The sequence below is a fragment of the Delphinapterus leucas genome, chromosome 21 (genome assembly GCF_059928025.1).
Source record: "Delphinapterus leucas isolate spDelLeu-1000000601 "Yukka" chromosome 21, BTC_Dleu_Yukka2, whole genome shotgun sequence".
NCBI classification, from domain to species: Eukaryota; Metazoa; Chordata; class Mammalia; order Artiodactyla; family Monodontidae; genus Delphinapterus; species Delphinapterus leucas.
Genome location: NC_143149.1, coordinates 21,581,135 through 21,608,929, shown reverse-complemented (window position 1 = coordinate 21,608,929; position 27,795 = coordinate 21,581,135). Strand labels below are relative to the sequence as shown.

The 27,795-nt window shown below is 42.4% G+C and overlaps 1 long non-coding RNA gene across 1 annotated transcript; it reads right to left on the bottom strand.

The window, feature by feature from the left end:
- LOC149744438 (uncharacterized) lies at positions 1 to 27,795 on the bottom strand. Its single transcript, XR_016391156.1, has 3 exons — positions 12,133 to 27,795; positions 9,258 to 9,979; positions 1 to 3,000 (listed from the first exon to the last, which is right to left on the bottom strand). It is a non-coding gene; the product is annotated as an uncharacterized LOC149744438 (long non-coding RNA).

Here is a 27,795-nt window from a genome sequence, read left to right as displayed (position 1 = left end):
TCCTTGACTGGATGCCAGCCATTGTGATTATTACTTTCTTTGGATGCTGGATATTTTCTTTTCCTATAGTCATTCTTGAGCTTTGCTCTGGGATGCAATTAAGTTACTTGAAAGTCGTTTGAACTCTGCCGGTCAATGTTCTAATTTGTGAAGTGGATCTGGTACAGTATTTGGTAGGTGTCTAAATTTTTCCCAGTACTGAGGCATAGCATTCCTGAGTATTCTGCCCAGTGTCCCAAAAAGTTTGATTTTTTTTCTAGGCTGACTAGTGGGAACAGGCTACATTCTTGGCCCTTTGTGAGAATTGGGTGCTTTTTATCTAATCCTGTCAGGTTGCTTTTCCTCTGGCAAGGGGTAGTATCTTCACATGCATGTAGTGGTCAGAACTCTGCTGTATACTCCAGGGGACATCTTCCACATCTCCAGGGTTCCCTCTGTGTGCAGCTGTTTCCTCTCTGGCACTCTGTTTGGTACTTGAGCTGCCTTGGGCTCCCTGGACTCTCATCCCCATCTCCCTACTATGGAGAGTCCACCAGGCTCTGCCCGGGTCTCGCCTTCCTATGCCACAGAGCAGAAACCCTCTCAAGGCAGTAAGCTGGGACAATAGTAGGGCTCACCTAATTTGTTTCCCATTCTTCATGAGACAGGCCTGGGACCTGGGACCCTTTGCTGCAGTGCTGCAAAGCTTGCACCTGGACACACCTCTCCTGGAGCTACAAAATAAAAAGAAACTATATGGGACTAAAGGTAACTGTGTGCATGCAGCAGTTGGGGCAAATTCTGGACCAAAAGACACAAAAAGACAAAAAAACCAACTGCCATTTCTGAAGAGCCGGGAGCAAAAGCTGGGTGTAGGGAGCAAAAGCAGGGTACTGTGCATGCCACACTGCCCTCAGCACCACAGAGGGGTGGACACACCACCTAAGCCACCCCTCTAGCCCGACCCCTGGACACACCCTTACCCTCACCCAATATAAGGAACGATCAGGGGAACCTGTTACTTGTTCTCACTCCCTCCTGCAGCCGGCGCAGGGGCCCCAGTAAAGCCTTGCCTGAATTTCCTGTCTGGCCTCGAGTCAATTTCTCTTGATTGGGGAAGGCCAAGAACCCTGGTCGGTATCATTCAGGGATCACTGTCCTCCATTGCCTGATAAGCAGTGTCTCAAAAACTGTTGTGTCATGTTTTTTCGTGTTTTTTTTTGTTTTTTTTTTTTGCGGGACGCGGGCCTCTCACTGTTGTGGCCTCTCCCGTTGCGGAGCACAGGCTCTGGACGCGCAGGCCCAGCGGCCATGGCTCACAGGCCCAGCCGCTCCACGGCATGTGGGATCTTCCCAGACTGGGGCACGAACCCGTGTCCCCTGCATCGGCAGGCGGACTCTCAACCACTGCGCCACCAGGGAAGCCCCTGTGTCATGTATTTTGCTGTTTTTGTGTGTATGTTTGTTTCAGGCAGTAGGCAAATCTGATCTTGTTTCTCCTTTAAGTAGAAGCAAAATTCTTCAACCAGTGCACCTTTAACATGAATACTGAATAATCACACAGTGCTTTACTGATGAGGAAAGGGAGACACTGCGAGGTTAGAGGTCACAGAGCCAGTCTATGCCCTAATCATGATGCCGCCTCCCGGTGGAGGAGCATGTGCTTTTCTTCACCAAAGAAATTTTAGTGAAAACTTCCTAACATAGCCCAATACTTGGCTCTAATTATATTTATAAATGCTAATAGGAGTTACAATCACAATTATGCTAATCTCTGTGTCACATGCCTACCGTCACAAGCAATTATGGTCAATGGGCTCAATTCGTAAGCTGGAAGTTATTCTATCTAGCCACTTAAATACACCTCAGTTAGAGGAGACTGCCTCTAACATCTTTGACTAAAACTATTTACTTAAAAATGTCCTAATAAGATATAAAAAGGCTTTTCATCTTTATTTTCCTTTGATAGAACAGAAAAGGAAAACACGCCTGGAGTCAGATTTTTGGCCTATCTATTAGATAACAAGGACTCTGTGAAGCTCTTCAAAAATATTTCAAAGAATGTTTTCTGAAGACACATGCCCAGCTCCAGCTCAGAGGAGTAAAGGAACTGTAGAGGCGTCGAGTGAGAGGAAACTTATATCCTGGACAGCGGCAAACAAGAGAGTTGGCAGCACAGGTAGTCGGTGGAAGACAATTAGGGCAGAAAATTAAACATACGTAAGATCTCTTTATATTTACTTTTCATACCTTTATTTGGACATCCATAAAATGCAGATATGTTAAGTGGATTTAGAACTACTAAAGTATTCTCGTTGGTAAAACGAGAGGTATAACTGAGAAGGTCTTGAAGGCACTTGCTTTTTCCAAGAGTTTATGGCTCTCTGGTCCCCAGGTCCAGGCCTCTGAGGCTCAGGCCCTCATGCTGGTCTGGGTTCCCAGAACTTACCTTGTGGTGCCTTGCAAAACCCACCACAGACGAGGCTGGCTTCGGCCCGTGTTCCATCCTCTCTCCCAGGGTCAACATTTACCTTTTCTCTGGCCCATTTCCTTCAGGCATGATTTCCCCTGGCTAATCTGATCAACTAACATCAGGAAGTTATCCCTTGTATTAGGGGTGTCCCATGGGGTGCAAGCAGGAGGTGCATCAGAGATTCACTGGGAGGAGGGAAAAATAATAGAATGCTTATTTATATTTATTTTTACTTCATCCTTTTATTTATATTGTGTTTTATAATGTGCATAATGTACTAATTATAATAGTACACATATGCAATATATACATATAATAGTACATATAGTATAGTACATATATATAGTCCTAAGCTTTCCCTAATTGTGTAAATTTCCTCTCTAATCAGTATATTTTGTGAATTCATCTTCTTAGGCTTTCCCTTGGCCATCATCTTGGGAATTGTTATTGCTTCTCTCTTCAGTGGTTCATCTGTTTCCTGGATCTCGTTTCCATTTTTCTGCATATATTTCTGGCATATCTAGCTTCCAAGAGCTTCCAGTAGCTTGCTGAGAAAAGAAAGAAAGGTAAGTCTCTAAAGGCCTTGTATGTCTGAAAATACGTTTAGTGTACCTTCACAATTAATTGATAATTGGCTGGATATACAAATCATTCTTCCTCAGAAATTTGAAGGCATTGCTTCATTATCTTGTAGTTTCCAGATGCTACTGAGAAATTTAATGCCATTCTGATTCGTGATGCTTTGCGTAAAGCCTATTTTATTTTTATTTTCATATTGGAAACTTGTAAGATTTTCTCCACTCCTTCCCTTTAACAAGTAACTACCATGCTGACTTCTAACACTGTAGCCTTTATTGTGAACATTTTCTAGCTGGAATCACAGAATATGTGCTTTTTTGTATCTGGCTTCTTTTACTCAACATCATGTTTGTGAGATCCATCGCAGCACACACCGATAATTATTCAGTCTCATTGATGTATGAAATGCTACTGTGTGAATAAAATACCATTTATGCGTCCCAAATGTTCATTTTGTATATCATCTATTTTTGCTTTACAGATCCAGTATATTGTCTTACCTCTATATTAATATTAAATACTTTTTTTTCTTACACCCATATAGTCTTTGTATTTTACTTTATAGGATTTCCTCACATAGTCTGGTGATCCTTGGCTTCCTGCTCATATTTATGTATGAAGGGCTAAAAGGTTGATGGCTAGAGCTCTGTGCCCATGGGTGGTCTTCACTGTAGGGGGAACTTGCTGCACTATTTTCGTGGGGGAGATCCTTAATGTGGTACCTTTAGTTTCCCTCTCCCTCTCTTGAGCTGGTCATGTTATTTTTATCATTCATCAGAGAATAAACTTCTAAGCCAGAATCTAACCTTGACTCCCAGCACTTTGGGAGCCAACTTGGGGGAGAAGGCTGGAGAAGCTCTACGTTGATTGGTATGTGACCCCATTTTCAGTATGGCTCCCACTCTCAATAGGCCTAGCATCTCCTGTCCAAGACCTTCTGTTTTTCCCCGTCTAGAGAATATGCCTCAAGTCTTCTCCTGGTGAGGGAGGGAGAATCTGCCTGGTGCTTGGATTTGGGGAGGCCACCTGGGGGTCTAACTCTTTTCTCAACTAACAACTGATTTTGTCTTTAGCTCCGTCTTCACCTCTACTTTCAGAAGTATCTGGTACTACCAGCTCCTGAGTTTTTGGAGGGTTCTGCAAAGTAAGACAGGATTTTCATGGCTGTGAATTTTCATTTGCTTTCTGGCTTCCAAAAGTTTTTTGTTCTTCTCTCCTCTCCTGTTGTCCTTTGCATTTGTCTTTGAAAGTCCTTGTACTTTTACTTTGTGCAGCTTTAGGAAGGAGAGGGGGCAAGTAGGTGTGTTCAGTGCTCAGTTTTCACCCAGAAGGTCTGGTTTGATAATTTGTTTGTTTGTTTGTTTTTGTTTTTGTTTTGCAGTACACGGGCCTCTCACTATTGTGGCCTTTCCTGTTGCGGAGCACAGGCTCCAGACGCGCAGGCTCCGCAGCACGTGGGATCTTCCCGGACCGGGGCACGAACCCGTGTCCCCTGCATCGGCAGGCAGACTCCCAACCACTGCGCCACCAGGGAAGCCCTGGTTTGATAATTTTTTGAACTCAACTGTCTAGCACCTTGATTCTGAATAAGCCTCCAAGACCCAAAGAAGAAGTGATACTTGTGCCAATGTTTATAACTGTTTACTTTTGTTAATAGTTCTATGCTTATTCACCCTTTTTTCTAGATTGGCCTAATAAATTTTGTTTCTTGTGCTTATAGGCTAGGGTTGACATACTGAGTTTTAAAAATATTTCCAAGGTACAGGTATCATTTGCTGAATTATCTTCTAGATTCCTTAGGAATCAATTACTGTGGGAGGAAATGTAGGAAAAACATGTTTTTGATGATACTCCAAATCCACTCACCATATTAGTCATTTGTGACAACATGGATGGAACGTGAGGGCATTATGCTGAGTGAGATAAGTCAGAGAGAAAGACAAATACTGTGTGATATCACGTATAAGTGGAATCTAAAAAAGCTGAACTCGTAAAAACAGAATAGAACGGTGGTTACCAGGGGCTGGGAGGTGGGGGAATTATGGAGATGTCATTTAAGGCTATAAACTTGCAACCAATAAATAAGTATTAGAGATCTAATGCACAGCATAGAGATTATAATCAACAGTACTGTGTTATAAACTTCAAAGTTGCTAAGAGAATAGATCTTAATTGTTCCCACCACAAAAAAGAATGTTAATTATGTGACGTGGTAGAGGTATAGTTAATACTATGGTGGTAATCATTCTACTATATGTAAATGTATCAAATCAACATGTTGTACACCTTAAAGCTGCACTTTATATCAATTATATCTGTGTAATAATACTAAAAGGAAAAAAAGGTTAGGACAGACAGAGACAATCTGGGCATGCAGATAATAACGCTCTCCAGTCTTCCAATACTGGGAATAGTCAATGAGATGTGTTGATTTTTTTTTTTTGCCATCTAGGTGGCCAAAAATGAGAGCAACTGAAGGATCACTCCAGCTGGCAGCACTAAAGGAACCTATCATCAGAGCCTTCCCATGAGAACATCATAAGGAAATGTGAAAGTTATGACTTTGACCACATAAAATTAGAAATGTCTGGGCAGCCTGAGATACATCTGTGTTCCTACAGTCACCTTAACAAATGCAACAAATCAGGGTTCCCGTTTCCAAAGGCCAGGAGCCTGCCATTTTTGTCTGGAATGTTGTCCCTTCAGGTGTGAAATCCTCTGGTCTTTTTACAGAGCAAGCGACGTTTCAGAGCTTGAAAGGCTCTGGCACCTTTTAGGGTCAACCAGAGACACCCAGCTGATGCGCATTCCAGAAGACTGTAGTCAAGCTGTCCTTTTGCCTGAGCACAACCAAAAGGACAATTCCTGGCAACCAAAGACACAGTGAATGTGACCCAGCTCTCCTTTTCTCCTTGGAGAAAAAAAAGAAAAGAACCGAATCTAGGCCAGTTAGTAACACAGTCCACTGGTCTGTGCCCAAGACGTTGAATCTGAGAGTAGCAGCAGTTTCCAAAAGATGATCTGTGCCCGGAGGAAACGCGTAACCTTTCTCCCAGTTTGTCTTTTAAGGTTCGATTACCTTGGAGTGACCTCTTTATACCGGCAGCAACGCCCCAAATTAGTCTCCATTCACAAAGTATCTCTGATGCAGCCTCCCTGGGAAAACTTAAAAGCCTATTTAACTAAAGGAGAGCTTGCTGCCAAGAAGTTGGCCTGGGAGAATGGCAGTAATTAAATGATGATAATATTTAGGTTCCTGCAGGTATGACAAAGGCCCCTTTCTTTGTCTCAGGTGGGGACAAGTTAACACATTGCCTCTGTCTGGGAAAGGATGTAGGCCAAAGAGGGGGGGAGTGTGAGAAAGAGGAACTGGGGAGAGCAGCGTGGCAGGGGAGTAGAGGCTGACTCCTGAGCCTGGAGGAGAGACAGATGCTGGGAGGGAGAGGAGTTTAATCTTAATATTCATCAGAGGTGGGCCCTGTGGTGTTTCAGCCTAAGATCTATTAGAACAGGTGAGAGATGAAACAAAGCCAAGCTTTTTGTTCATTGGCTGATTGTCTGTGGGAGGGAGGGCAGGGAGGGAGGCAGGGTTGGGGAGGAGATAAAGGAAAGAAGAGGATAAAGAATTACCATCGCTGGAAAGGTTTGCTTGGGTGAGTCTTGCACTGTACACTTGGCTGGAGAGGTGAAGATGCTAAAGGTCTCAGCAGAGCCATACATCACAGTCTCACAGCGGTGGGAAGATGGAAATTTAAGTCCTAATAACCAGCCTTTCCTCTCTCCAGTTGTGTGATCTGCACATCGCTGAACAATCAACTCTACCTCTGGGAAGGGGAGCCGGCCCAGCTCTCCGCCCATCAGCCAGGCTCACTGACAGAGGGACGCCTGCCCACCCAGTCCGCCTGGAGCCGGAGCGACTGTCACTGTCTGTGAGCTCCAGGGAGGACTTGTCTCCTGAATCGGGTGGTCCAGAGGTCGGTCTGATGGATGCATCCTGCTAATCTAATACATAAGTAAATTTGTGCCACTTCCTTCAGCTAAAGCAGTTTCACCTGTTCAGCCCACAAAGAAGATAAATAAAATGCACAGCTCAGGGCTCAGGGCCAGGGTTCCAAACCTGTGGGAAGGGGCCTGAGTTTTTCATTCATCTCTGCCCGAAGTGGACAGATTCCATCCAGGAAGCCTGCATCAGCCTGAATTCAGATCCACCTATTCCTCTCCCCTCCTCTCTCCCCTGCCCCACCCCCTGCTCTCGCTCTCTCGTGGGATTTAACTCTGGCTCAGCAATCTGAACCTTAGAGGGCCGCGGTGCAAAGACCAGGTTGCTGTTTGCAGTGTTCGTCAAGATGCCCTGTACTCCGAGTTAGCACGAAGGGCAGTGAGAGGAAAAAAGAGGAGAGGAATTTAGCCAGAGGGTCTTCTCTTATTGTATGGAAGCAAGTCTGACCTGGGATCCTGCATTGTTTACTTCTTAAATGAAGGCAGGAAAAAGAAACCGGAAATTCCCCCAGGGGAGGACGAGGGGAGGGCTGAGAAGGTTTAAGGGAAAGAACTAGGCATGGATTCTTCCTTATGCTTCCACTACTGTTGTTTTTTCTGTTTGTAAATATAATACATATTCATTATAGAAAGCTTAGAAAACACAGAAGAGTCTAAAAAAGGAAATTAAAACACTCACAATACTAAAACTCAAGGGTAAACACCATTAACCTTTTGGAGAATTTTATCATTTTAGTATAGTCTTACAGCCTACTTTTTTCTTTTAATAATCATTTTGTGGGCATTTTCCAAAGACATTGCAAAAATCTCCAAAAATATGTTTTTAAATCAGTTGATTCATAATTCATTGTATGGATAAAATATAAGGTTTTTTTTAAAAGTGTTTCATAATGTTAGCCCTTAAGTTTTTATTTTTCTTATTATAAAAGAAAAGCTCCAGTGAACACACAAATACACACACATATAATAGCATATTACAGACTGTATGGATACATGAATAGAATAAAATGGAATTATTTTCTAGAAGTATGTTCATAGGAGTACAACTATCAAATTAATTCTTGATATTCTTTTACACCCTAGCAGTCAGAAACTTCGTGGAGAACAGTCTCAGCATTACACCTAGGGGGCTCCAGCATCTCAGCTTTGCAAGAGATGGCAGCTCATATACCAAAGGTCTTCTCCGGCTTACTTGAGTGCAAAAGTGTGTGTGTGCACATGAGTGCGTGTGCATGTGTGTGAGAATGCTAGGAGGGGAGAGGGTGCACCTGAACTGTATCCTTGTTTCGGGTGGACTCCTAATGCAATGTGACTGGTGTCCTTATAAACACCACGTGAAGAGATCAACACACACACGCACGCACACACACACATGCAAACATACACAGAACTCCCTGTGAAGACTGCAGTTGTGTTGCCACAAGCCAAGAAACTACCAGAAGCCAGGGCAGAGGCCTGGAACAGATCCTTCCCTAGTACCTTCAGAGGGAGCATGGCCCTGCTAATACCTTGATCTTGGATATCTAGCCTCCAGAACTGTGAGAGCCACTCAGTTTGTGGCTTAAACTGTTATTTAAGCCACTCAGTTTGTGGTCCTCTGTTAATGGCAGCCCTAGGACTCTAATGCACTCACTTTTACCCAGGAGCTCAGAAGCCTGCTAACCTTGGAAGGACTCTTGGCCTCTTCACAACTCAGCTTTGTACAGAAAGACCAACCAGAGTCAGGCCTGATGTATAGATGGTGAGACGATGTCCCAGAGAGATGAAATGATTCATTTGAAATTGCTTTCTGGGACTTCCCTGGTGGCACAGTGGTTAAGAATCCTCCTGCCAAGGCAGGGGACACAGGTTCGAGCCCTGGTCCGGGAAGATCCCGCATGCCGTGGAGCAACTAAGCCATGCGCCACAACTACTGAGCCTGCGCTCTAGAGCCCGTGAGCCACAACTACTGAGCCCGCATGCCACAACTACTGAAGCCCATGCACCTAGAGCCCGTGCTCCACAACAAGAGAAGCTACCGCAATGAGAAGCCCACGCACCGCAACAAAGAGTAGCCCCCGCTCATCACAACTAGAGAAAGCCAGCGTGCAGCAACAAAGACCCAACACAGCCAAAAATAAACAAATAAATTTATTAAAAGAAATTGCTTTCTTCCACAGTTCTTTAAAAGAACGAAGCCAAGAGAAGTTAATTCTGCCAACGTGCTAATTGTCTGCCAGCCACTTACCTCACATCCAATGCTCCTGACTCCCTTAAGGTTGGCCTTTGGGGGATGCCTTATTCTCAGGGGTGGAGCGGCCACAAATGAGTAGCAGATTGGGGGTGTCGAAGAGTAACACCAAGCCAAGTCTCACTAGAATGTTGAAGGACCCATTTGTGTCAGTGAAACCTGCCAATAGAGAAGGGTGTGTGCACCTAAAGTATTTATTTTCATGCCATAAAATGCCAAAGAATGCTTTGAATTAAAAAAAAAAAAGTATTTTTCACCCTGAAGGTGGAATTTCCTGGGTTCCCAAATTCTTGGACAAATATCTGGATCAGAATTACGTTTTAAGTGCCCAGTCGTGAGGGATTAAACATACAAGATTCTAAAAATGAGGTGCAAGGAAAGGAGGATCAAGCGGGGCTCTGGAGTCAAGAGACGCAGTTGGAGTTCCAGCTGCACTCTCACTGGGGGCTGATGTCAGGCACGACGCTCTAACACCCCTGAGGCTCACCTGTAAATGGCATGACCAACCACACCAAGTTCCAGAGGGTCCCAATGGAATGACGTGTTAAGTGATTTATAAAGGGCAAAGTCGCTAAGTAGCACAAGCAGTTAGTTGGGTCTTAGGTGTGCAAACAGGACAGTTCAGAATTCCAAGGCAGCACTGCACCTGGGAGTATCCTGGCGCTGACCGCTGAGTTCACGTTGATCTCTGAGGTGGATTTCTGACTTGGAGAAGTGAACTATAGAAAGGATTTGGGGAGAGCCAAAACTGAAATTTTTTTTGCAAAAATATAACGTGCATGTTCATTTTCTGGGGAGAGAACCCATGGGTATAAGGGTATGTGACCACTTCATCCTTCCTCCCAAAGGTTTCCTCCATCCTTCTTTAGAAAGGGTGTGCGGGCATTCAGGTGGAATGGTAGGGAGGAAAGGAGGTGGGGCACCTTGAAAAGGTGCAAACAACAAGCCTTGAGATCTGTATTCATCAAATTATCAATAATCCCCTCTTCTAGGCTTCTCCACTTTCCTTAACACCCTACCATACCTACCCTTCCCTCTAGCAGGCCACCTTTCTGTGACTCCTTTTCATCCCCTGAAGGCTTTGCCCGTGTTCTTCCGGGAGGAAGGGGAGGTGACAGTAATGTCAGGTGATTCTGCAGTGTCATTTGCTCCTATGTACCCTCCGCTCCTGGAGCTGGGTGTTCTCTGTATAAGAGGCTGTGGTGTCAGAGTGACACTGCGAGGGAGTCAGGCTGCCACTGCCTCATCCCATTCCCCGAGGAAGATGTGCGAGAAGGAGCCTGAACACAAAGGGTTGATCCGGCCAAGCTCTGGGTGTTTGTCAGAAGGATGCAGGCTGGAGGTGAAGTGAGTGGGGGAAGGAGGAGGGGAAGGAAGGTGAGAGGGCTGTGACTCACTATGAAAGAATTGTGGTTTCTCAGGGGTTGGGAAAGCAAACACAAATGACCTCAAATTTAGCTAATAGAGAACACTGATTTCCTTTGTGCAGCACAGCCAAATGCACTAAGCTTCTACTTAAATATTGCCAGCAAGAATTTTTCAGTTTTTATATTCAAACCCCATTTTTAGGTCACCTTTAAAATTTCCTAGCTGTCCCTTTGAGGAGCTGCATTCAGTGATGACGTCTCAATCCAGCAAGACATAGGCCTGCTAATTATACTGCCAATATGCATTTATTCTCAGAGAGTAGAGAGAAAAAGACAGACATCCATTCTTCTAGAGGTACTTTATCGTGTTGTGCTTACAGCACTACTGTATATATATGATCCCATCTCTGGCAGTCCGCCTCTAGGCTTACCTGTCCACCAACCACCCAGCCAAGCCCAAGGATGGTATTTGTCAGTAGCAGGAAAGCAGCAGCTTAATAACAGCCACAAAACTAGCAAGAAGAAAGTGTATTCTTTTTTGTTAGCTCCCGTGGCTGCACTACATCATAACTATCTTTTTATACTATCTCTATATTCCTTTAATCTGACTTTAGGTGACAGTCCTAACGCAAATGATGCTTTTACTTTCATATGCCTTAATGTTAAAATGTATACAGAATTTGTGAACTGACAATTATTAGGAGCTAAAGACTATTTTACTATCTAAATTATCATTGTCATATGTAGTCTCACAATAGGAAAAATGTGACAACCCTCCTCCATGGAAGCTGTCTAGGAAACACATCTTAACAATCTGAAAAAGTCTCATGCTATGGGTGTTCTCGGCTTCCTGCTATTTTCTCCCTCCTGCTCCCCTCCACCACCACCCTAATGAATATTCAGCCTGCATCCATCAACCAGGAATTTGAATAGGATGCTTCCTGTTTTTCCTATTAAAGATTAACTGTTGTCCAGGGGAAAGGGGATTGTTTGGTAAGACCTTGCAGCTGGGAATTCCTGTTTATTTTTCATTCTGACCCTGGTTCTGGGGATAATATATATCCGGTAGTTTCAAATAATGTCCAGTGTTCTGTTAGCCCTGACTCTAACTATAACCTGCCTACCTCTTTCATCTCACTGTGAGAAATTCAAAGTCAGGGACCAAGTCTTATTTAACTTCTCTTTTCTGGTGCCCAATATGGTTGGTGCCCAGAACAGAGCAGAAGCTCATAAAATGTGTTGAGTGGATGAAAAGCATAGTGATTATAAGTTCCAGGGAGAAGTGGTCATAATCATCCATCCATTGCCCTTAGGCTAGAAAAGGATAAAGAGAGATGAAGATTCATTTGTGCCCATTGTGTGTACTTTCTGCCAAAGTGGTGATTACCTAGGTGTGTTGCAGGATGACCCAGTGGGTCCTGGAATTGGGTTTTATTCTTCTGTCTTTCCCAACAGTGGAGTTTTCCACATTTCTCCCAAGTGCTTAGTAGCTTCTGCAGCTTTACCTGGTTACAGGGGCTCCGTGGATCATGGATGCTGTTCCTGGTTTGTTGCGTGTACTTCAGAAGTCAATCGCCAAGGATGTTTCGTGAGCCCTCCGTGGTTGTTACTTGGGTAAACTGAGATGTTCTGGAAGAATTAATTCACAGGAAGGTAATGGTTTTGTCACTTGCCAGAGAATTATGAGCAAAAACATGTTTGAAAGCATGATTCTACCAAAGCCGTTTATAAATGTGTGGATATTTGCCATTTAAATCTTATAGATTCTTGATCTATGACTTGGACTATGTGGGATGAGGAAATGAGCCATGAGGAAATGTCTGGGAACCTCTTCATAATTAAAAGGAGATCCATGGGTTCCTTTCCTGAAGACCTTATGGATGACGTTTTGCATTTGCCATCTGGGGGAAAAGATAGAAACAACTTAGTATTTCTTTCATACTCATTTTTAAAGGCTGCAAATGTACTTTACAAACATCATTTCATAAATCCTTAAACCAAGCCTGGGAAATAGTAGATAGGCTTAACATTTGCTAAAATCTTTCAATAGCTTCCTTTCGCCCCAGGGATAAATTCCTAACAGCGGAGTCTGCTTCCACTCTCTCAGCTTTTCCTCAAGCACTGACCTCCAGTTACACTAAAATTCTAGCCTCACTTGCATTTTCTTGCTTTCAGTCCTTTGTGTCAACTGTTCCTTCTTCCAGGAATACTCCTCCCTCCTCTCCCTTCCCCCACTCTTAGTCCTTCAAGTTGAGAAATCTGAATGTTGCCTCCTGGAGATGATTCCTGCACTAGGTTAGGTTCCTTTATGTTTGTTTCCTCACAGAGGGAGCTCCAAAGAGGAATTCAGAGCCTACAGTGCCTACATTTTCAGAGTAATCACAGCCTTTTAGAAGTCATTTTGGATGTACAGAGGAAATATTTGAGCTCAGGATTAGCCTCCTTGTGATAATCCATGGCCTCCTATTTGTGTGTGTGAAATGATGTCCTGTCAAAAGCTGCTGCCAAAATTGCATTTTAGAAGAGCCAGGAAGAGCCTGTCAAACATCTTGCCTCCGTGTAGTTTGGAGGGTTTCGTTTTGTCAGATTACCTTAGCCGTCCAAGGAAAAAGTAAATCACACCTCAGTCCTTGACGTCTTCCTCTGGATAGTTTAACGTGTTATTAGTAGTTGGACCATAATTCAATTCCATTATTAGGAATGCCCAAGGATTATATGACTGTCCTAATTATATTAGGACACATGCTTTATTTAATATTACTTCAAATAAGCAGTATGCAGACGCTTAGAAGCCCTGGGGTTACATAAACTGCTTTGGGATAGTATTATTTCAATCGCATTAGGTATTTATTATTCTTAACAATGTACAGAGCAGCAGAAGGGTCAAAAGAGCAGATTCTGAAGAAAACAATGCCACTTGTGATACATAATATCTCTGTGGCTCAGTTCCTTCATCTATACAATGGAAATGACAATGGTACCTACCTCATGGGATTACTATGGGGGTTAAATGAAATAATGCATGTAAAGTGTTTAGGATTATATACAGCACAAGGTAAGCTCTCAATAAGTGCTACCTATTTTATTATATAAAATATGTAGGTGCTCCTTTATATTTCCTGATGATGGAATTAGCCATTTCCTTTCTCAAATTGATCATCTCCTGTAGGTGCTGCAAAAGTTATAGCAGTTATGGGACAGTGAGTTTTAGACTTAGATCTAGTTTTCCCTTCCTGTGGTGCTAGGAAGAGGACCTAAACTCTCTCGGGTCACATAAGGCCCATGAGCTCTCTGAGGATCAGAAGTACTGCTTCCTCCTTTTGAACCCCTGTGGTCCGTAGCTTGGTGTGGGACAGACTGTCTCAGCCACTTGCCTCCATGATGGCGTTTTTGATCTCTTCTCCCATCAGTATCTGGATGGCCAGCTCTCTCCCCCACGGGGCCATCACCCAATTGATCTAATATCATTAGGCCAGCTGTGTCTTGCCCATAGATTCTCAATAAATGTTTGTCATGGGGGCATGCAGATGACAAACAACCCTTTCCCACGTGAACAGATGAGAAAACAAGTGCCTTATTTCAATCTCAATTTACTTTTCTTCATTTTACTGTCTTGGTGAAAAGTCTGAGGAGGCTTGACCATAATTTTCTTAACTAACTAACTAACCAACCAACCAACTAACAAATACCTCAGGATCTTCAGAGGCCTGGCTCCTGTTTCAAGGGACAGCTGAGAACATTATTTTATTGATGCGTTACTGGTTAACAAATGTATTAGCCTAGTATTCAAGATAGGGCTATTAAATGGAATTATAAAAGGAAAGAAGTTTTAAAACTTCTATTAGGATTTCTCAAATAGATTTTATTGGACATCTTTGGTTTTTATTGATTAGAGGCATAGTGGACATATTTTTAAAGAATCTCCTGCATGTAAAGGTGAAAGAAAAGGCCCTCACTGATGCACGTAGGTTTTATTATTTTCTATCCCTTCTTCAAGAGCACACATCCTGTAAAAAACAGACAAACAAACAAGATCAGCACTCTTTTTTTTTTTTTTTGCCACTTGCCCATCAAACATGGCTTCTGCTTCTGATTGGATAACTGATTCCAAGCTCTTCCCAGACCCAAGTCTGAATGAAGTCTCCACACTCCTTCCCATCATCTGTCTTTCACCAGTTATTGTTGTATCACAGAAGGATATTGCTCTGGAAGTAACACATTCTAATTCTCCTCTGTCATTTATTATTTTGTGAAGAGAATCAAGGAGGAAGCAAAGTTGGTCAGCTATTCATTCTATAGCAGCCTGACTCCTGCAATCCTGGGTCTCAATTTTCCATCTGTCTGTTGAAGAACCTGCACTTTGTTGGAGGAGGCTTAAGCACCCTGAAGAGCTGTACTATTTTTTATTTACCTGCAGGAAAAACTGGAGGAGGCATCCAGGATTTGTAATAGTCCATTGTTAAGGGCATTCTATTTCTTAAAAATTCCATTCTGCAAGGACTATTAAAATCCATCCCATAGAAATACTTGACTTGAATACCACTATTTAGATGGTAAAGTTCTGTGGCTGTTATAATTTATGATATGATAGCTGATTCCTTTGCTAAGCTCTGTGTTTGTTTATTAAACCCTGGAAACCTTTATAATAAAGTTAATGGGAGGAAGGAGGTCCCTGAACTTAGTGTGCTTGGCAGTTCCTGAAAACAGCCCAGAGCTAGTAACTGGATGGCCCCCTGGTAAAATCCATGCAAACAGGAGGTGAGATGCTTACTCCTCCTCCTTCACTTAATTATTTATGTTCAAGTCACTTCCTTGGGGCCATGTCCTTTTAAGATGGATCACTGTAAGAATATTTTTATTAGAGCATGTTTGAGGGCAGATTGTTTTACAAATATATAAAGTACAATTAATATGCCCCTAGCCTAAGGTATGTTATATTTGCTATGTATAAGTGCTAACTAAAAGTTAGTGGATTCTGATAATTTGAGAAGAATCCATAATGTGTAAACAGAAGATTCAAGCCAACTTGCAACTTAATCACTTGTTTAGAAACTGCTTCACCCTTTCCAGTATGTCTGATTTTGTTTCCTTATGAAAATAGTTAACATAAATAAAGTTTTCACAATTAGTCATTGGTAAAATGAGGATTAGAAGATTCTTCTGCCTTGTAGCATTGGTATAATAGTTGATGGAGGTAATCTGTATAAAGAATTTTGAAGAGTGCCCGGCATACAGATGGTTCTTTAAAAAGCTTAGGTAGCATTATTGTCATCATTAATAAATGAGCTTGAATCTATGATCAGTCTAGATATATTTAGTAGTCAGTACAAATTTAGGTCTCAAAAATCACAACTGTCCACTGTACTCTTTTAAATCTGCCTTAAATACTACCTTCCATTTTTTCTTTCTCTCCTAGCCCTTAATTTAAGGAAACCATTTGGTTTAAATATCTGACAGGAGCCTGGCAGCAAGATCTAAAGTCACGGTTTTCTATCATTATGGAGACAGGTTTCTCAGGGCCATTTTTATTTTTAAAAAAACCATGTGTTTTATAAGCATTTAAGAATATGCAATGAAACTTAGAGGATTGCTAGGAGAGAAGCAAGGATTGTAAAAAAAGCATGTTGTTGGTAAAATGGCATGTGAAAATACAAAAAAAAATATATATATATATATATTAGAAAATGGAAAATTTCTCAAATGTCTGCATTGGGAGACTTCAGGAAGGTGGAGAAAGCCCATTTCCTGACCCAAGGTTTCTGAAGAAGGAGTCAGGCCATTTGTCTCGTAGCCTTGACCTGAGTCTCAGACTGGCCTTCCCTCCCTCCCTCCCTCCAACCAGGTGGAGCAGACAACAGGGGCCTTTGCTTTAATTCTATAGTTTTAGCTCAATCGTTAGCCCTTCCCATTACCCACATTTCTGACCTGGATGTAATCACCCCTCCTTTGTGCCCCCACAAATGTCTGTCAGCAGCCAGAACACTACTGTCCTTATCTGATTAAGGTTGTTGACCTAAAACAAATAGACTGCCAGCTATTTCTCCAGCAAAAATGGGTTTAATTGGCATCAACAAAAGATTGCAGTTCAGGGTTTATAACCATGACGAGCCATGTGCAAGACCACATACAACAAAAGAACACTTAAAGAGGGGAAAAAGGATTTGGGAGGGCCACAGTAAACAAAGAATCCATTGGAGGAATTGAGAGGTCCAATCAGAGTGGCTTTCATTGGCTGAGTCGTGACAGTCTCTCATTGGCTGAGCTCTTGCTAGGCAGGAAGAGGAAGTTTTTCTTTTTCTTGGTGAGTTCAGCTATCCTCTTAGGGAGTGACAGCTCCCCTGTCTGGCTTCCTGATTCTATTTTAATTGAGGTTTCTGCTTATTAATTTTTACAAGGTCTAATCTCCTCACAATTTTCTTCATGGTAAAGACTCTTTGTTATCCATCTTTATATTCCTATGTTTAAAACAGTGCCTTGCATTTAGTTAGTGCTCAAAATATGTATCAAATGAATGAATAAAATAAAGTTTAAATGAAATAGTTGTAGTGTAAGTGCCCGACAGTATGCTTTTTATTGCCAAGGCAGCCATTTTGAAGACATTCATCTCGAATAAACATATTGCCAGCTGCATGACACAGATATTATCAAAACATCTAGACAAGAAACCAGGCTGCCCCCACCCATGCAGGTCCCTATTCAGGAAGCCCTGAGTAACATAGAAAACTGATCACTGGAGTGACCCCACTTCTCCCTACCCACGCCCTCATTCCAGCTCTGAGCTTTAAATTCATCAATAAAGAGTGAATTCTCAAAATGCTAGATACCCAACCTTTGGACCCTAATAAAGGCAGAGCTCCTGGTCTGCATTCCCTTCCACTGTGACCTCACTGTGTGGCTCTTGGGCATGCCATGTACCCTCCAGGACCTGTGAATAATAAATCTTGTCCTTCAAAGTTCCCTGATGGTTGTTGCTGAGGTGTGTGCTGCATCATGATAAAAAAAAAACAAGGGCTGGTCCAGCCACAACACTGCTTCAAGTTGGGGAGATGTCTGGGGGGCTGCCATAAGTAGCAGGCCCCAGGCGAGTGTCTCAGGCATTCCTAACCGATAGCATCACATTAATAGGCTGAGACCCGCACAACAATCAAATAAAATGTTATCTTGTAACCTGACATAATTTAGCTACTCAGTAAAGGGTAGCTGTGATCATGATGATAAATACTATGTTATTGCCATGAATGACAATTCTCAAAAAATGTAGTTTAGCCTTATAGACCATATTTTTTAAAAAGTTATCACACTAAGAAGGCTTAAATATTCAGTTGAATTTCTCTGTTATCTCTAGAATATGCTCCTGAACATATTTCTTTTACAAAATAAATTTTGTTTTTCTTGTTAAGAAAAGGTTAGGTGTTAATTATAATTACAAAGTATAGAAAAAATTATGCCTAGGTTTGTCATCCAGAGATAACCATATCCATATATAAAAAATGTTTCAGCCTCTTTTTCTATGCAAGTCTTTTCTTTTTAATATAGTTGTGATTCATTCCTTGGTTCACTTAACAAATATTTATAAAACGCTTACTACCTGCCAGGATACGTATACTGTGATTATACAAATAACTTTGCGTCCAACCTTTCAGTTAATAGAAGAAACAGACATTTGCCCATATTATTAAACACCCTTTGTAAATGTAATTATGCTTTGTTTAACTATGCCTTCTTGTTGGGGGCCTGGGTCCTCTGCAATATTATAATGCTGCAGTAACGTTTTGGATGTTTAGGATGCTTTGTTTAGGAAAGAATCCGAGGTCTGGATTTACTGGGAGGAAAGCTGTGAACACTCTGAGATTTTCGATACAGTTACCAACTTACTTTCCAAAATGAGGTACAAATGAACTGAATGGAGAGTCCACTGATATACAGAGATATAGAAAAATATATAGAAACATATAGAAAACACATTTTCTATATAGGGAATATAAAAAAATATAGTTAAAAAAGTATACCTCAATTTTAAGGTTTAAGGTTAAAGTGTCAAAACAGCGAGGAGGTGGCAGTCAACCAACTTCGCTTTTCAAATACTTGACATTCATCTGAAGTTGCCAGCTTGTCAGGAGGTTGTGCCCATACTCGGAAAGAGCCGGAGGAGTCTGGTTGAGGTGTCTCGTTCCTAATCCAGTGTCTCCTAAAAGCACAGAACCTCGGTAATTTAAACGAGATGTCTCTCTGGTATGCCTAGAAGTGCCTAAAACTACGACAAAGCCGGGACAGATATAGCAAGAGTTTCGTATAACAAGTAAAATCAAGATTTCTTTAAAGGCTTAGAATTTCTTTCTTGTTAAATATACTTATTTATTTTTAGATAAGAGGAGCTCTGGGCCAAAGCAAGCAGTGTAATATCTTCTTTGTGTTGTCTTGAAGGAAATTAGCCAGGAATTTGACTCATTTTTAGCATGACATTCCAGGAAGTCTTTAAGCTGACTATAGGGAACTAATACTTTCTGAAAGTAATTTTTGCCAAGAGACACAGACTTCTGAGGCAGAAGATGTAGACATCGCACGCATATTTCAATTCAATTACATTTTCTTTCCTTTCTCTCCCCTACCCTGTGTCTTCTGTCTGATGTATGATATACACCTTTAGGAAATGTAGGTGACTTCAATGATATTTCAAGATTTTCCTTACTACTAGTAAGTGAGTATACAGCTTAGAAATTTGGTTGTGAGTAAAAAGTTAGAGTATTTACCTGTCTAGCTCTTGAAGCCCTTTCCCAAGGCATTCATGTAAAGGCTGAATGTTTAGCTAACTCCTAAAAATGCAAAGATTTGTCATCGCTTCACTGGTTACAAGTATAATACGCGTGAGGTCATGATTTCAATCCCCACATGACACTGTTAATTGTATTCTGTTTCATAATCAGACTACCCCATCCTCCACTGATTCTGTTTCATAATCAGACAACCCCATCCTCCACTGAATTGGTGCGTGGTGTTTAAGGAGAGCGGGAGGAGATAGACCCTGGGAAGGAAAAAGCATGGAGGCAGACGCTTCTTCTATTGATCCACTAGTGTGTGTCATTCATTTTACAAGGAAGCCCAGATAAAAGAGTAACGGCAGATCACTCACTACAGATTCATCACCAGCATGGGAGGAAACTGCATTAATGGTGGAGTAGCAGCATATTTATGTGTATGAAGGACAGTTCATCTCAAACTCTAATATATTTACAAATAAAGACATATTATCATTAACCACTATCAGCGTAGGTCCCTTATTTTCTTATCTAGCTTATTCATTCATTCATTCAATAAATATTTATGAAGGGCTCACATGTGCCAAAGTTCATATGTGAAAGGCTAATTCTTTTTATTTAGAGAGGATGTGTCATATGACATAACCTTTAGCAAATTATAAAACCAACCTAAACCCTCGTAAACCATCTGAACTACGAGTGACTATGTGACTTGGGTATGTCAATATATGGGGAGCAACTACATTGGTATAGAAGCAATCTACACAAGGTAATTGACTTCCTGGTAATAGATAAGGCCAACTAAAATCAGCCAGGGTGAAAAGGAAACAGGGCTGGATATGGGAATGTAGAGAAACTAACATTCCGGGGACTCTGGAGGGAAAACCATTAAAGACGATTTAGATCGATGATGGAAGGGGGACCACTTTTTCTCTTTAAATCAAACCAAGATTTTGCCATCTGAGAGATGGAGGAAGGCGGGAATTCCTTAGTGGCGCAGTGGTTAAAGAATCCTCCTGCCAATGCAGGGGACTCGGTTTCGATCCCTGGTCTGGGAAGATTCCACATGCCGCAGAGCAATTAAGCCTGTGCACCACAACTGCTGAGCCTGCACTCTAGAGCACACGAGCCACAACTACTGAGCCTGCGTGCTGCAACTACTGAAGCCCACTTGCTCTAGGGCCCGTGCTCCACAACAAGAGAAGCCACCGCAGCGAGATGCCCATGCACCGCAACAAAGAGTGGCCCCCGCTCGCCGCAACTAGAGAAAGCCCACGTGCAGCAACAAAGACCAAATGCAGCCAAAAATAAATAAAAAGAAAATGAAAAAAAAGAAAAGCTGGCTAATTAAAAAAAAAAAAAAATGGAGGGAGGAGCTTCTGGGAAAGAGCAGCTTAACCAAATCAGGGATTCACCTTTCCCTGGGGACTCTGTCTCTGGAAACCAGTGCCTCTTCTGCTGTCTTAGGGAGACTTTTCTCCTCCTATAGGACTTTGGTTCAGATGTGGACATCTTATGCATTAGGTCCCATAGCATGATTGAGACAAGGCAACTATATTTCCACATGACATTTCTATTCAAGGGCAGCTTCTCTCAACCTCTCCCTCCATCTACAGTAATGAACACAGTTCCTCTCCTGTAACTCAATCCACTGCATGTGAAGGAGGCACCTAGCCCTCCTCGTGTCACTTGGTGGGATTTGAGACTTGGAGAATCAGTGCAAGAAAATGCTAATACTCTAGCTACTGCTGTTGCTGTAATAAAGTTCTTTGTCTCTGACCCAGGAGTCTCATATCTCATGTCAACATCCCTGATCATAGGTTAACTTGTTAGTTTGCAAGTAGAGTAAAATCTCAGACCTCTTGCAGTTCTTGACAGTTTTGTTGACACGGATGGGATGCCAACTGAGACACGGCTTTCTGAAACAGGAAGGATGAGGGCCTCCAGGGCTAACAAATGGGATTTGAGGAAAGTCCATGGGAATCAGTAGGTAACATATTTGACTGCCTTTTTTTTTTAAACTAATGCCTATTTCCAACCAGCTTTTAGTTTATTTAGTTGTTTCTTTTTCTTAAAAAACCTTTTAAATTATTTATTTATTTGGCTGCACTGGGTCTTAGTTGCAGTATGCGGGCTCTTAGTTGCAGCATGTGGGATCTAGTTCCCTGACCAGGGATCGAACCCAGGCCCCTTGCATTGGGAGCGTGGAGTCTTAACAGCTGGACCACCAGGGCAGTCCCCTAGCTTTTTCTGTTCTAGATTCTTCAGTGGAATTCAGAGTTAGTCACTGTCAATGTTTTTAAATAATGAAAGCACTGACTATAGCAGTTTTTTTCTCCAAATTGAAAGAGCAGCATCTGCTCCCTGGTAATGGCCATGGAAGTCCCTGCAACTGGCCCAACAGGGAGGATGGAAGGAAAATGGCTGGAGTTAAATAGCTAGAGGCTGCCTGAATGTAGGGGTCTCCCTACATTCTGCTGGCTCATAGGGAAGCATCATAAACCTCCAGAAAAGTTCAAGGGATTCAAGACAAAAGGGACCATTACTTGGTTTACTGGATTTAGCTGGGGACTCTGGAAGCGTTTGTGTGCAATGGATGGGCAATGCCAGAGGTGTGGTGAGTAGGTAGGTGGGCCTGAAAGTACGATGTGGGTGGGGCAGGTGAGGGTCCCATCTTCCCGAATGAGATTGAGCATGGAAGTTGCAGTAGGGTCTAGTTGAGGAGAATGCAGAGCAGACACAACATGAGACCAGAAACTGTGGTGGGACCACAGACGTCATCAGCATCTGGCACATCAGGATGATGCCCCTGACCAGGTACTTTCACCCGTCCTGCAGCGGAGACAAGGTGCCAGAACAGCAGACAGACCTCTGGAAAACTCAGGTCCCTCCTGGGGAAGAGGGAAGAAGAGCGAGGAGGACAATCTTTAATATTCAACTGCCTGAGTTTAAATCTTGAATTGACTCTAATTTAAGCAAAAAGTGACACACGTACTGTGTTGAAATGGGGCTGAAGAGCTAATTTAGGTTCCATTACAGAAAAGGAGATAAAGTTACATGTTTAAACACCTGAGGTTTAAGTTTTGACCTGCTGTATGAACACGTTCTGAATCCCCATTGCCTGTTTGAGGACAATCTTTTGTTCCCTTTCTTTCTGGAAATCTCTATCTACTCGCTGCTCTGCGTTAGTCATGCTTCTGTGACTCATTGCTCTGCTCAACAAAAAAAAATCCTTTCCTTGACCTGTCATGCCCTTTAAGCTACATCTGCATTTCTTATCTTTCTTACCTAAGTTTCCTGTAAACATTTTCACTGTCTTTACTTATTCAATTCCCGTTCATTTCTTAAAGCCACTCTTATTTGGCTTTGATCGCCGTTATTCTACTGCCATTGAGCTTATAAAGTTCACAAAAATTAATTGCTTCCTTTCAGGTAGCCCCCACTCCCCGTTCTCCCATCTCTCTATGATATTTATCAATGTTGACCAAGCTCTCACTTTCCTTTTTCCCTTATAAAATTCTTTTTAATTCTACTTTATCTTAAGTTAAAATTTTCCTGGTTCTAACTTTCTTCAGGTCTGGTTAATTTATTCCAGACACTGAAGCTCCCTTTATGGGTTTACTTATTCAAGTCACACATTAGACTGAATCGTGTCTGTTTATTTTCAAAAGGTAAAGAAACAAATTACTGTGGCGAAATCTAGTTGGTGACCCAGGTACACGGCCACCAAACTAAAGAGCTGGTGTCTGGAACTCTTTCTGTGCAGAGTGGGAAAGCACTAAATCACCCCAGCGATTTGTGCTATCTGGCAGACACAATCTGATTTATGTCGCACACATTTGCATAAATTAGTCTCACTTTCCTTATTCCTGTTTAACTCTCTCAAAAGGAAGACCTCCCAGCCTTTGGGAAGATGGGAGCCAGAAGGCTGAGCTGTGGTGACCATCTGACATTGTGGAATGTTGGCCTGTAATTAGCCATCATAATGACTGCAGGGGGATGAACTGAGCTATTGACACAGAGAAGGCTAGACCCTTGTTTGCTCCTCAGAGAGAACATATTTTGGGGTTTTCGCTCATTTTTGCAGGGATAGCACATATTTGGGGATGCTGAAAGCTTAATCAACTGTAGACCTCTGCTCTCTGATTTGGAAAGGGCATTATATATAGTGTTGTTTGCTTTTTGTTTTGTTTATTTTTGTTTTGCTTTTTTTTGCGATACGCGGGCCTCTCACTGCTGTGGCCTCTCCCGTTGCGGAGCACGGGCTCCAGACGCACAGGTTCAACGGCCATGGCCCACGGGCCCAGCCACTCCGCGGCATGTGGGATCTTCCCGGACCGGGGCACGAACCCGTGCCCCCTGCATCCCCGGGTGGACTCTCAACCACTGCGCCACCAGAGAAGCCCTGCTTTTGTTTTTAACTACAGTTTATATTCAAATAGAAACAAAGGTATATGCTCTCTGAAATGACTTCAGATGATGTTTTCTTGAAATATTGCTGTTGAAATATGAGGATGCCACATAGAAATGTGGCTTATCAAATGCAAGCACACGGGGTTAGGGGACCAAACCCCTGCAAAGTGTATTTCCTTGGTGGACTCAAATACTTCTTTCTGTCCATCTCGGAGTATTTTAAAATGAGACATTCTTCCCAGGTCCTTTTGTGGTTTCTGCAAATCCCCAAATCAACTTAAGTTGTAGTGTTTTCCTTTTGATAAGTGAAAGACAAAGAACCTGTTGAAGAACTCTACTGAGAGAAAGATTTCATTTGTAGAGGATTCGATAGGATCTCAGACCTGTTCTCTCTTAGTTACTACTTCCTCTGTCTCTTTTGGTTTGGTTTTGTTATAAGAAGTAGCTGGTGGGACTTCCCTGGCAGTCCAGTAATTAAGATTTTGCCTTCTAATGCAGACGGTGTGGGTTCAATCCCTGGTCGGGGAGCTAGGATCCCACATGCCTTGGGGCCAAAAAACCAAAACATAAAACAGAAGTAATATTGTAATAAATTCAATAAAGACTTTAAAAATGGTCCACATCAAAAAAAATAAAAGCCAAAAAAAAGAAAAACCCAAAAAACAAAAACAAAAAAAAGAAATAGTTGGTGATTAGTATCAGTTAGTTATCACCATGGAACAAACCACACAAAATCTCATTGACCTTGAACAAGAAGTATTCATCATTGCTCTTGAATTTATGGGCCAACTGGGCAGTTCTGTGGATCTGCACTGGGCTGCCCCATAATCTGTATTCAGTGGGTAGGGTGGCAGGGGCTGGATTAGCTAGAATGGCTTCATGGGATTAGCCCGTGTGGCTGTTAGCTGCCTGTGAGCTGGGGCAATGAGGTGATGGAACCGCTTGATCCCCATGATCAGGCAGGCTAGGCTAGGCTTGTTTTCACTGTGGCTGGACAGGATTTCAAGAATGAGAGCAGGGACTTTCCTGGTGGCACAGTGGTTAAGAATCCACCTGCCAATGCAGGGGAGATGGGTTCAAGCCCTGGTCTGGGAAGATCCCACATGCCATGGAGCCACTAAGCCCGTGCGCCACAACTACTGAGCCTGCACTCTAGAGCCCACGAGCCACAACTACTGAGCCCACGTGCCACAACTACTGAAGCCCGTGTGCTCTAGGGCCCGTGCTCCGCAACAAGAGAAGCCACCGCAATAAGAAGCAAGCGCACCACAACGAAGAGGAGCCCCTGCTCACCACAACTCGAGAGAGCCCGCGTGCAGCAATGAAGACCCAACTCAGCCAAAAATAAATAAATAAATAAAATTTATTAAAAAAAAAAGAACGAGAGCAGAGGGACTTCCCTGGTGGTCCAGGGGTAAGACTCTGCGCTCCCAATGCAGTGGGCCCGGGTTCGATCCCTGGATGGGAAACTAGATACCACATGTTGCAACTAAAAGACCCTGCATGCTGCAACTAAGACCCAGCACAGCCAAAATATAAATAAATAAATAAATAAATATTTTTAAAAAAAGAATGAGAGCAGAAATGAGGCTCAGAACTGGCCTAACACCATCTTTACCTTATTCTATTGATCAAAGCCAATCAGCAGGCCAGCCCAGACTCAGGGATGGAACAAGAGCCTCCACTTTTCGATGGGAGAAGCCACCGAATGACATTGCCAAAGGAGCTGAGGTGGATATACAGAAGGGAGAAGAAATTAAGGAAAATTTTGCAATCCATGTACTACAGGGGTATTTCTTATAGATTATTATTTTTAAACACTTTGCTAACAGACTTACCCAAGCCCTTACACCAAAGAATATGCTGAGATAAGGAGATAAAGAATCTGGTAATGTGACCAAGACAAAATCTTCACAGTGTTTCAGAATATTGCATGAATCTGACTTACAGGTTAAACCAAAGGGTCTGTCTGGAAGGAAGTGAACATCACAGTGAGCTTTTTGAAAATAAGTATTGATGAAAGTCCCTTTACTTTAAATAGCTTCTCCTTTATGCAGATTAAACTTCGGTGGTTTTTCACATCAACATGGCCTGTGACCTGGGATGTAATCTAGAGGTTATCTAGTCTAATGTTTTTCAAACCTGCTCAGTTCTGTGGACCGTGGGGTTTGCATGGAGGTGTCCCAGAGACCCCCTCCTGTTGGGAGGAGGCACAGGACAAACAGAAAGGATAGAGTTGGCATGTGAAGCCCTTGAGTGGGTCTAGGTCTGAGCTCTAGGCATTCCACGTGAATCTTCCTATTTTGTATATTGGGCTTTGATATACAATTTCATTAAAGGTAGGAGTTTCCACAGCTTTTTAAAAGGTTGGAACTCAACAAAAAACCTGACAACCCAATTAAAATATGGCCAAAGGACTTGAATAGACGTTTCTCCAAAGAAAATATACAAATAGCCAATATGCACATGAACAGATGCTCAACATCATTAATCATTAGGGAAATGCAAATCAAAACCAGAATGAGATACCACTTCACACCCATTAGGATGGCTTTTAAAAAAAAAAAGAAAAAAAGAAAGAAAAAACCCAGAAAATAACCACTATGGGCAAGGACAGGGAGAAACTGGTACCCAGTGTACTGTTGGTGAGAATGTAAAATGGTGCAGCCACTATGGAAAACAGTATGGAGGTTCCTCAAAAGATTAAAAATAAAATTACTATAAGATCCAGCATTTCCACTCCTGGAATAGAACCAAAACAGTTGAAAGGAAGAACTTGAAGAAATATTTGTATACTCAGGCTCATAACAGCATCATTCACAATAGCTAAGAGGTGGAAGCAACCCAAAGCCTCCATCGACAGATGACTAGAGAAACAAAATATGGTCTATTCATACAATGGAATATTATACAGGCTTAAAAAGGAATGAACTTCTGACACATGCTACAACATGGATGAACCTGAAGACATTATGCTGAGTGAAATAAGCCAGTCACAAAGAAACAAATAATGCACGATCCTACTTATATGAGGTACTTAGAGTAGTCAGATTTATAGAGATGGAAAGTAGAATGGTGGTTGCCAGGGGTTGCAAGGGGTGGGGGAGGAATGGGAGGTTAATGTTTAATGGGTACAAAGTTTTAGTTTGGGGAGATGAAACAGTTCTGGAGATGGATAGCAGTGACGGTTGCACAACAATGTGAATATACTTAGTACCGCTGAACTATACACTTGAAATGGTTAAAATAGTAAACTTTATGTTATATATATTTTACCATAATTTGTTTTAAAAAGGTTGGAAAACCTCTGATCAAATCTAACCCCTCATTTTATATTTGCAAAGTACTTTGCTTTTTTCACCCACCGAAACAACTTGAAGATCTTTACACATCAGTCCTGCAGGTCTGCCCAGAACTGTTTGAACCACTGCTCGCTATTCTGCAACGTAGATGCACCACAAGTTATTTAACCGGTTCCCCGATGACAGGCAGTGAGGTTCAGTCTTTTGCCATCCTATCTATCTTTTTACTCCTGCCACCCCTTCTGAACTGTGAGCACCTTCCAGGGGCGTAGATTGCATCTCATTCGTTGTTGTCTCTCTAGAAGCCTACACAGCGCTCCAACCTTGATAGTTTTACTGATTAAAGAAATGAATGAATGTAGGCAATATACAGTCCAGCTAATATAGATTCTGGTCCGGATTCACTATGAATGGACTCTCTGACCTTGGGCAAGTCCCATCACCTTTCCAGGCTTCAGTTTCCCTACTGGTATGAGTATGTGAAAGGAGAGGTGCTTCCAGCTCTGAAACGCCATGATCCCAGTATTAGATTGACCCAGGATCTGACCCGATTTTCAGCCTCAGGAACAGAGGAGGCAGGGAAGAGTCCTTCTCCTGCTGTTGGGTAGAGCCTCCCCTTTCCTGAGCCACCACTGACAGTTCAGCCTGTTCAAAGCCTGACCATTTTCACCTGGGAGCAGACACATCTGGCATCAAT